Genomic DNA, 10000 nt, shown 5'->3' on the forward strand with positions numbered 1-10000 from the left:
TGTGGATCCATCCTTAACCTTTTGAGATATTGTGCTTTGTATTGTTTTTGGCCCGATCTCTCAATGGTGAAGAATCGCTTAAAAAAATTCTCAGAGCTGGATTCGGATCTTCACCAAAATTTAGCATTGCCATCGTTGGCCCGCCACCTACACACAAAAAATTAAAAACGATTTTTAAAAACTGTGGCCAAAATCTTGTGACAACCAGAAAAACAGACAAATGCTTTTGACTAACTTGCCTGGCAAAAAAAATTTGCCAAGTAACAAGCAAGAAAAAGACATCATGCATATCATGATACTTGCAAAATCCATAAAACAGATTTGACCTCAAAAATAATAGGTGATTCAATTCAGTGATGTGATATGCAACTGATCTTCAAATTTCAAGTCAATGGGATGAATATTGAGTATTTTAGAAATACCACCTTAGTTGTTGACCCTGTGCCTATGTTGTTGATCCTTTGGTCTATGTTGACCTCAACAACAGTTGGCTGGTTGATTTTAGTGACCTGAAATATAAATACTCAAATTTCAAGTCAATTGGATGAAAATTGAGGATTTTAGACATCTGTCCTTGGTTTTTGACCTTTCAGCCAATGTTGACCTCAATAATAATTAGTGATTGAATTCAGCAAGCTGATTTGAAAATTCTGTTCAAATATCTTGTCAATCGGATGAAAATTGAGATCTTTAGAAATTCGAAATTCGAATGACCTTTGGCTTCAAACAATAGGCTTCTTGCTTATGTCAAACTCTACCATGTGGTGAAGTTTTGTGAACATCGTTTTAAAATTGTGACCTGTAGGCGATTGACAGAGACAAACAAACAGACAGAGTAACAAAATCGACTTTCAAATATAGCTGGAAAATCTTCGATTTTGCAAGAAACAAACACAGACCAATGACCCCAAATGAAATACTCTCACCTCTGGCGAGGGTAACAATTGCAATAGCCCTTTACACAATGATTAACATTCACCTATTTGGTGTTCCCTTTCAATCACATCGTACATGATGCTGAGATCCCAGACTCAAATCCCTCGACTGTGTTGATTTTTGCATTTCCTTGTGCTTGTGTAGTTCATGTGTAAGAGTAGGTTGATGTCTCTTAAAGTTGTTCGCCTTTGGGTGATTCATGTTTCAGCTCTCTCATGATCTTTTGACTCTGTTGGAGGTGGAGGAGGTGGGGGGGCATGCACTAGCTTCTGCAAGCCACTTTGCTGGCACTGTGTCTTTCAAGATGAGACTACTTGTTGCATTAAATAATTTGCTTTATTATTGTGTGCAGCACGTGAACAGGGTCTGGATGTAGTGCTGGTAGACACTGCTGGCAGGATGCAGGATAATGGGCCACTTATGGGCGCATTGGCCAAGCTGATTGCTGTCAACATGCCTGACCTGGTGTTGTTTGTTGGAGAAGCACTTGTTGGCAACGAAGCTGTGGATCAGTTGGTGAACACCCTTTATTTTACTTTGTTTGTCTTCTGGCTTTCACTCAATCTTGACTTCTCCACTCCACAACCCCTTTCAACTGCTTCCAAAAGTTCTTAAAGGCTGATTTATTCTTTGCCTTTTCAGGAAGTTCAGTTTTTTTTCAAGTAATAAAATAAATATCCTTCTGTGACCACTTGATATGCATTTGGCCTCTTATGAACTGCTTCAAGTGCATGTGCATAAAAAGTGGCATGTGTTTTGACAAGGTGAAATGGTTAAATGCTAATTATTGACCTGACATTGACCTCTTTTTGTTGACATCTTTAGAAAATCTGTTCTTGGGAACGAACTGTAAAATTGAACAAAATGGTTAAAATCATCAAACTCAATTTGTCTCTTTCAAGTTTACAAGCAGGAATCTGGTTGTCTTCCTTTCTGTTCACATTTTGACCTATGAGAATAACTGGTTCAAATCCAATATGCTCTGCTGCAGGGCTTGGTAGGGGAGGCAGGGGATTAATTATTTGACTAATGGGCATCACCCTAAGACAAACTCTAAGAAATAAATAAATAAAAAATCAAACAAAATGTGCATATAAACCTTATTCCAGTAACAAAACAGATGTGCACAAGTTTTCTTGTGGTAACTTTCCCAATTATACTTCACCTTTAATATGCAGTTTAAGATTCCACAAATCATGCATGCAGAAAGCAAAAGTCTGGAGAAGTCAACCAAGCTGGGTACAAAGGAAGATGGAGGCTGTATATGTGCCTGATGGATGGGGTAAAGGCAGCAACCAATTTGTGTCAGCTTTGAGAAGCAGTGCTTGATAGGGATGTTTGGAGAAATTTTATCATGAGTGTCACCACAAATCAGCATAACTAGACAAAACTAGATGACTAATAAGATGCTACTTTTCAAAGGATCATCATAAATGAGTTGCATTGTCCATCGTTCCTACAACAATTGGTTATTTGCCCGTCCCCCTGCGCAGTGGAAGACGGGTTTTGCAAGCGCTTCTGTCTGTCTGTCTTGTCTGTCTGTCTCTGCCTGTCTGTCCAGGCCATAACATTTTTGCCATTTCAGCTTTTGTCATCAAATTTTTAACAAACCTTTATTATGAGAATATGGAGAAAATATTAAAATTGGGTCAAAATGTGAAAGAGTGGAGTCATAGTAACTATAAATAATCCTTATCAGGCCATTCGCATGGCATCAAGTTTGAGGTGCCCCGTTATTAAAAAAGATTTTTTTTTATCGCTTCCGTATCTTTGTTTATTTACCATTGAGCTTCAGTGTGTCTGTCGAGGCCGTGGCTTTAAAACATTTGAGCTTTTGTCATCAAATCTTCAACAAACCTTTATGAGAATATGGAGAACAAAAATGAATAAAATGTAGAATTATTTTATTTTATTTTTTTCTGCATTTTCATCGTTTACTTTGAATACAAAGATTATGCAGATGGGCTTTGAATTTTGAGACACTTGAGACATCTCCACTCAGTCACAAACACAGACAAGGGGAAAGATAAAAATAAAAGAAATTCTTCCCTTTTTGCTGGCACTCAGCTTTGTGTGCAGAGATTACCTTTTTGGGGGCCTGGTGTCATCGAACCGCTTAGCTACCATGCGGGAAAATGCACCAAAATGGTGCCAAGTTGCTCCTCGTGGCCACGTCCATGAGATAATGTGTGCAGCGGTCTTCAACGCCAGGAGCCCACAAACCACCATACAGTTTCTTCTCACGATCGATATTGCTACACCGCTCCTCTCTCAGTACAAGGCCCGCTCACAGCAAATGGTGCCGCCTTCTTCCACGAACATATAACGGGATACTACCGAGTTGTAGCTGAGACGTGCTCCTCTTCTTCTCTTCCTCCCCTCATATAGTGTGCAAACTTCATGACCCAGTGTGGCCTGCTGGTTAACGTTATCGTGGGCGGGGTTTAGCCTGCCGATTGTGTTCGGACTCCTTCGGCAGCCAGGTCGGCCGTTATTGTAATTATTGTAAATCGTGGTCCTTTTATGGCGGCCTTGTAAATACAAAAACGTAGGAATAGGTCACAGGGGGCAATCGCATCATGGGAGAACTAACCTTAAACTCTACCTAGTCAACACAACACCACCCCCATGTGGTGACATGTAACAATCTTAAATTCTCAGTTTTCCCTACTTAAATTTCATTGAGATGTCTCCTACCCGTCCATGGGCCATGCTACTCTATGCAATCCTATATTTACTATTTGATTCCTCCATCTACCCCCACAAATATAACACCATGTATGTGGCTTTGTTATGATAAGATGCAGAACAAGTTCGAGTTTCAGGGCATTTCATCAATTTTTCACACAGTTATGCCCTTTTTAGACTTAAAAAATATCTCATATTATACATGGGTCACTGTTCAGCTGCCCTGACTCCACTTTGATGCTTTACACCCATTAGCTGGACAATTGGCCTGAATCCACCCAAATAAATTCATGCCCTGCCATTGCATGAAGCAGCACAGATTGGCAGGCCTTGGGTCTTAGGCCTGGGTGTTAGTCCATGGCCCACTCTAATTGGAATGATCCCAGTTGTATATCCACGATGTATTACATATTACATACCATACACATAAACCACATGCATGTTTTTGCTTCATGTATGTACATCGGGTTACTTTTAATCTGCAATAGGCAAAGCCTCGAAACGAACGAAACACGGTGCGTTAGTTTCTTCTTCTGGTTCTGGTCACAGATCGAGCATGCGTTAAAGCAAGCTAATTTTAATCTCCGGTTTGTTATCCTAGTTATCTTTATTGGTTTCTAGTCTACAAAGGATATCGGTAAATGAAAATTGCTTTTCCATTTATTTTGCTGAATGGACCCAAACATTGTATGTTAGAGTTTCTTCTTCATTTTTGTTTGGTTATCGGCTTGAGCGTGCATTCAACGCACACACATTTTTATCTTTCAAACATTCATTGGGACTGGTAGGGTACATGTTTTGCAAAGCAATTCTCACTTGTTTTGGTTGTGCTGGTGCTTTTTGTACAGGTGAAGTTCAACAAGTCTCTAGCTGATCATTCTCAACTGCAAAAACCCCGGCTGATTGATGGAATTGTGCTCACCAAGTTTGATACCATTGATGACAAGGTTTGTTTGATTATTTTATCCTCGTCACAATTTTGAACAAAATAATAATAATGCTTTGCTGTTTCATCTTTTGCTGGTCCACTGTGAAAGGCTGTCTTTGAGTACACAATATTGCCGTAAGTATTGCGACAGCATACGCAAACTTGAAACCCGCCATCAAAAATTCCACGGTGAAAGCAACTTGTGCTTCATAACAGTGTCTTGTGAAATTTTGGACAATGAATGCACAGCCAGATTAGATGCATTACTAAAGTGAAGGTTGGTTGTGGCATAGCCAATTTTGTAAGAAAAATTTCAGCCCAGCGACTTCTCATTGAACAATCCGCGATGTCGCCTCAAGTCCCGAAAACCACCATAGAACCATGCAGAGCTCCTTACCAGAGCCCATCAAAGTGAAGCCAACTTGTGGAGGGCCAGCAGGAAGGCTGCCACAGCTCCCAAAAAACATATCGTACATGATCCAATTATTGCTCCACCCTGTTTCACACTCTTATATAGGCAATGAACAGCCCTCAACAGGCTCCACATTGGACAGGGCCATTGCAGTAGCACCCTCTACCAATGGAGGATGAGGCTGGATTTAGAGTAGCCTACTCGGAGCACTATTTTGATCTAAATCAAATCGCTTTGACTGTACACCACCCTAGACGGAGCACAATCTTCCACTGAACTTGCACTTGCTCTGAAAGTGGAATGTCACGATATTACACCTAATAGGGATATCTACTAGCAGGGACCCATGGAAATTCCATGTCATGTAAAATGTGATTTCTGACCTCAGCTCTCCCCCCTTCCCCCTCAACCCCACTCTTCTCTACCACTTCCCCCCCCCCCCAACACTCATCCCCTCCACCCCCACTCCCCTCTCCTCCCTCTTTCACCTCCTCCCCCTGCCCCCTTCTCCTCATCCCCCTTATCCCTCTCTCCTCCTGCCTCTCTCCCCCCCCCACTCCTGGCCAGGAAAATTTTTCAAAAGGTTCTGATATAGTATACATCGCATTGCTGGAGGCCCCTCTGAGTGTTTTGAGGTCCCTCAAGGTATTCCAGTTGAAATCAAAAGAAATCAAGGGGAAAGACAGCAAAAAACCCAAGGGGACAGATCCGAACCCCTCTCCCCATGGCCGGGGAGAGCTTTCAAACATAGTATGCATGCATCTCACAAAACAGCAGCAGGGACCTGTTCATTTTTCTGCAGATTAAATAAAACGTTCATTCCCCCCCCCCATCCCCCCAGATTTCATTCAGAACACTTTCAAGGACCTCTAAAAATGCAAACCCATGTCGAATAGACGTCCACATAATAAACATTACAAACAACCCCAAGGGAACAGGTCCAAAGGCGAGACATAGTTCTTTAAAATGCTTTTGTTTGTCTAAAAACATCTACTTTTGTCTGATTTTTCTCAGGATTTGATCCAGTCGACTCTTAAACTATGTCAGCGACAATCAAAAATGATATCCCAAAAATATACATCTTGTATATTATTTACGAGTTTGTGGTTTCGTGTCGCGCTATCTTCGACTTTGTTCTGCACTCGAGTAATGTGATATTCGGCTTACATTATCTGAAAGACCATATGGGGTGCATGGTACAAAAAAAAGTAAATATAATGATTCTGAAACGGTGAAATCGTATTCCACTTACTGCATTAAAGTAAAATTACTACTGATACTCTGCATCAGTTCCTTTCTGAAACACACCCACCCCAACATGTTGCGCAGAGCGCGGGTTATGCTAGTCTTGTGAATAAATTGTGGCATAGACCAAAAGGGTTTGGTTTTGTGAGGCCTCAAAGCTCAGGAAATATTTAAACATCAATAGAATCGCAACCTGAGACCCCAGAAACACTCGACTGACCTTATTCTTCTCAGGAAACAATAGTCTCCAAATATCCACAAGAACACCCAATAACTCAACCACAGCACCGACTGAGAACTGCCATGAATTGGCAGCTCTGTTTGATGTTTAACCAATAACTACCATAAATCAATGTCTTTTGACATGATTGACTGGTCAAAAGTATCCGGATCTGAGGTGAATATATGGTCAGCGCACGCGTGGGACTTGCATCCATAAGAGATCGGAGAAGCGCTCATCATGCTCCACACATTTAGTATTTATCCCCGCCCGATCGCACTGTGCCTTCTGGTTTTGATTTGCATTAGCGGGAACATTGCTCTGGGTGGCAGACGGGCTTCTGTTATTTGCAGATTATGTTTTTACCGTGTGAGGTGAAATCCGTGGCTTTTGTTAGCCATTAACCCAAGGGTTCATGGATAAAAGTCAAAACTTTGCATAACCTGGGTCCAATGGACCTGGGAACTGAAACAAAGTTAACTTGCAAAATATATTGTGATTTCGATTTTTATTGTCAACTTTATGCTTTTATATGCAATATTTAGGCTTGTAGACGATATTTGCAAAAAGATAAAAAAGATTGATCTAATTTGAAGAAAACCAAAAAAAGTAATGTTTATTTATATTTTTTTGTTCTCCCACCCCCCCCCCCCCCCAACACAAAGTTGCAGCTCATATTGGAGTATTTGCTCAAAAAAAATCCCTCGGAAAATGTTGATTCACCAATTTATCAAATATTTATTTATTTAGACTTTGTCAATAGACCAGGAAGTGAAATATAGTAAAATACTGGGGAAAATCAGTGAAATAATGGGGGAAAATAATTCATATATAAGCCTGCATTCCCAAATTTCTAACATTTCAATCATTTGATTATTCTCATAAGCCAACATTACATCATCGCAAACTTTGAGATGGTTTTCCTTCATCCAACCAACCATATTAACATGGAGACCAAAACCATCGATTTGCTGAAGCAATGTCAATGCCTTAACTAAATGCATATGGATTAAATGTTGTATTGCTAAATAAATAAACCTATTGAAAATCAAATGCTTGAAAATATGTAATAGAATAATACAAAATAGACTGACAAACCAAATGGAAAATCGGCTGTCTTGCCCTGCATGGCCGAACAAATGCAGGGAAAAACACACGAACATAAACCTCGTAAAAACCTCATAAGTTAGGAAATAATGAGATAAACTAAAAATAAACTAAATTATTTCAAAATGGAAAAATACCAAAAATAAATCACAAAGCAATGTCGATTAATAAGGATGCAGCAAAGGTTTGTACAAACGCTCTCAAAATGTAAAAGACGCACCTCACAAATCACGTGACATTTCGTTGGAAGAAAATAATTGGTAAATTCAAAAATCATGTGAAGTGAAAAGAAAATACTTATCTTTGTCAAATAAATTGAATCGCTGATCCGATTTGAAAGATAGCAAAATAAACACGAAGTTGAGAAAAAAACTCAGGAAGTGCATGAGAAAACAAGATCACGAAAGCACATAGAAGCTTTCAAAATAAATTGAATACTTCACAAATGACTCGGGACATTCCCCTGGAGATGATGAACCTGAATGGAATGTCATGTAAAAATGATGAAGGATACAATGCAAAATGTAACCACAAAATCCATTGGACCCGAGCCATGTGGTCTCGGGGTGGCATTTTTATGAAATAGAAATAAATTATTCCCGTTAAAACTGAACGGAATAAAAAAAATTCTACCACAGAAGTGTTGTAGAAATTTGACTTGAGGGGCACATGAAAAGGCATGCAAATAGAAATTGAAATAAACAAGTTTAAAAATACATAAAATGTCATCTCTTTTGCTTTAGAAATTTTGCTGGACAGAGTTTAAGGGCTACTCCATATTTATGTACAACTAAAATGGCTGCCAGTCCACCAGTTGACCATTTTCTTTGATCAGATCACAAAATAAAGTGAGGTGCACGTGTATGCCATCATGTACTGTGCTTTTGCCAAGTTTGAACAACATCGGACTGTGCATGTCTGAGAAATGTTTGTGGACACATTTAAGTAATAAAATGGCCACCAGTGAGCCATCTTGGATATGATTAAAAACAAAAACCCAGCCTTTTTACAGCCATTTTTCCCTGCTAAGCATGGGTTAGCTCTTTGCTGGCTCCATGCAGTCATGGCTCCCTTCTTGAGGCAATGTTTTTTTATGACCAGATGCCCTTCCTGACGCCAACCCTGGTCGCCTCTTACGACACACAGGGTTAACCCTCGTCAGGGTCAAATGGACCCAGCCAATTGCTTGATGTGCTACAACTTTTTAGCCCCTGTTGGACTTAGTCCGAAATGGGGGCTTTATGGATTTGGTCTCGATTTTCGTGTCCGTGCGTGTGTGCATCCGCAACCATATCTTGGACATGTATGGACCGATTTTTATTTGTACTTGGCACAAAAACAACACATGATGGTAAACATATGCAAATCATTTTGTTTTGCAATGAGATCAAAGATGGCCGACTGGCAGCCAATTTAGTTGCAAAAAAAACCACAACCCACGTGTCGTACATGTCCTCAACTATTTCTCAGACATGCATTTACCAATATTGTTCAAACTTGGCACACAGACAATGCATGATGGCTTACATATACATGTCTTTTCTTCCCGAGATCAGATTTAATATGGCCGACTGGTGGCCATTTTAGTTGTAAAAAAACCCAATGTTGAACACTTCCTCAACCATTTCTCGGACAGGCATTTAACGACGTTGTTCAAACTTGGCAAACTGATAATGAATGATGGCTTTACATATGCATGTAAATTTTTTCGAGATCATATCCAAGATAATCCTGGTGTTGGCTTCGTGATTAGGGTGGCTGGCTTGGGATCCCAGGGTCCTGAGTTTGAGCCCCATTTTTTACCAATGAATTAACACCAGGGGGCTGACTCAGCCTGTCATCCTTCCGAGGTCGACAAAATGAATACCAGTGTACCGGTCCCGGTGTATGCCCCGGTTAGAATAGGTGTACCAAATAGCCAGGAGGTACTGTATGTGTAAAAACACACACACACACACACACACACACACACACACACACACACACACACACACACACACACACACACACACACACACACACACACACACACACTTATATGTTGTTCTTCTTTCGGCTGCTCCCATTAGGGGTCGCCACAGCGGATCGTCCGTTATGATCCGCATACTGATTTGGCACAGGTTTTACGCCGAATGCCCTTCCTGACGCAACCCTTGGTCGCCTCTTACGACACAGGGATAATGATTGGGTTTCGCCATGATTACGGGCTGCCCTACACCCTCTTATAGCGCGGCCCAGCGCAGAGGAACTCTCCTCAAGCGATCCTCCGAGTAGCCGGATTACAGGCGCATGCTACTACGCCCGGTATATACAGTGTGTGTGTGTATATATATATATATATATATATATATATATATATATATATATATATATATATATATATATATATATATATATATATATATATATATATATATATATATACAGTGGTGCCCCCAGAATCCGAATTTACTTCATTCCAGGA

General features: G+C 40.3%; 1 protein-coding gene across 1 annotated transcript in view; it reads left to right on the forward strand.

The window, feature by feature from the left end:
• Positions 1 to 10000, forward strand: part of SRPRA (SRP receptor subunit alpha) — a 112314-nt gene that overhangs the window by 94591 nt on the left and 7723 nt on the right. The gene's annotated exons all lie outside the window — the stretch shown is intronic.

Source organism: Eptatretus burgeri, chromosome 1 (assembly GCF_056783735.1).
Source record: "Eptatretus burgeri isolate ZD-2024b chromosome 1, Ebu_testis_v1, whole genome shotgun sequence".
NCBI lineage: Eukaryota > Metazoa > Chordata > Myxini > Myxiniformes > Myxinidae > Eptatretus > Eptatretus burgeri.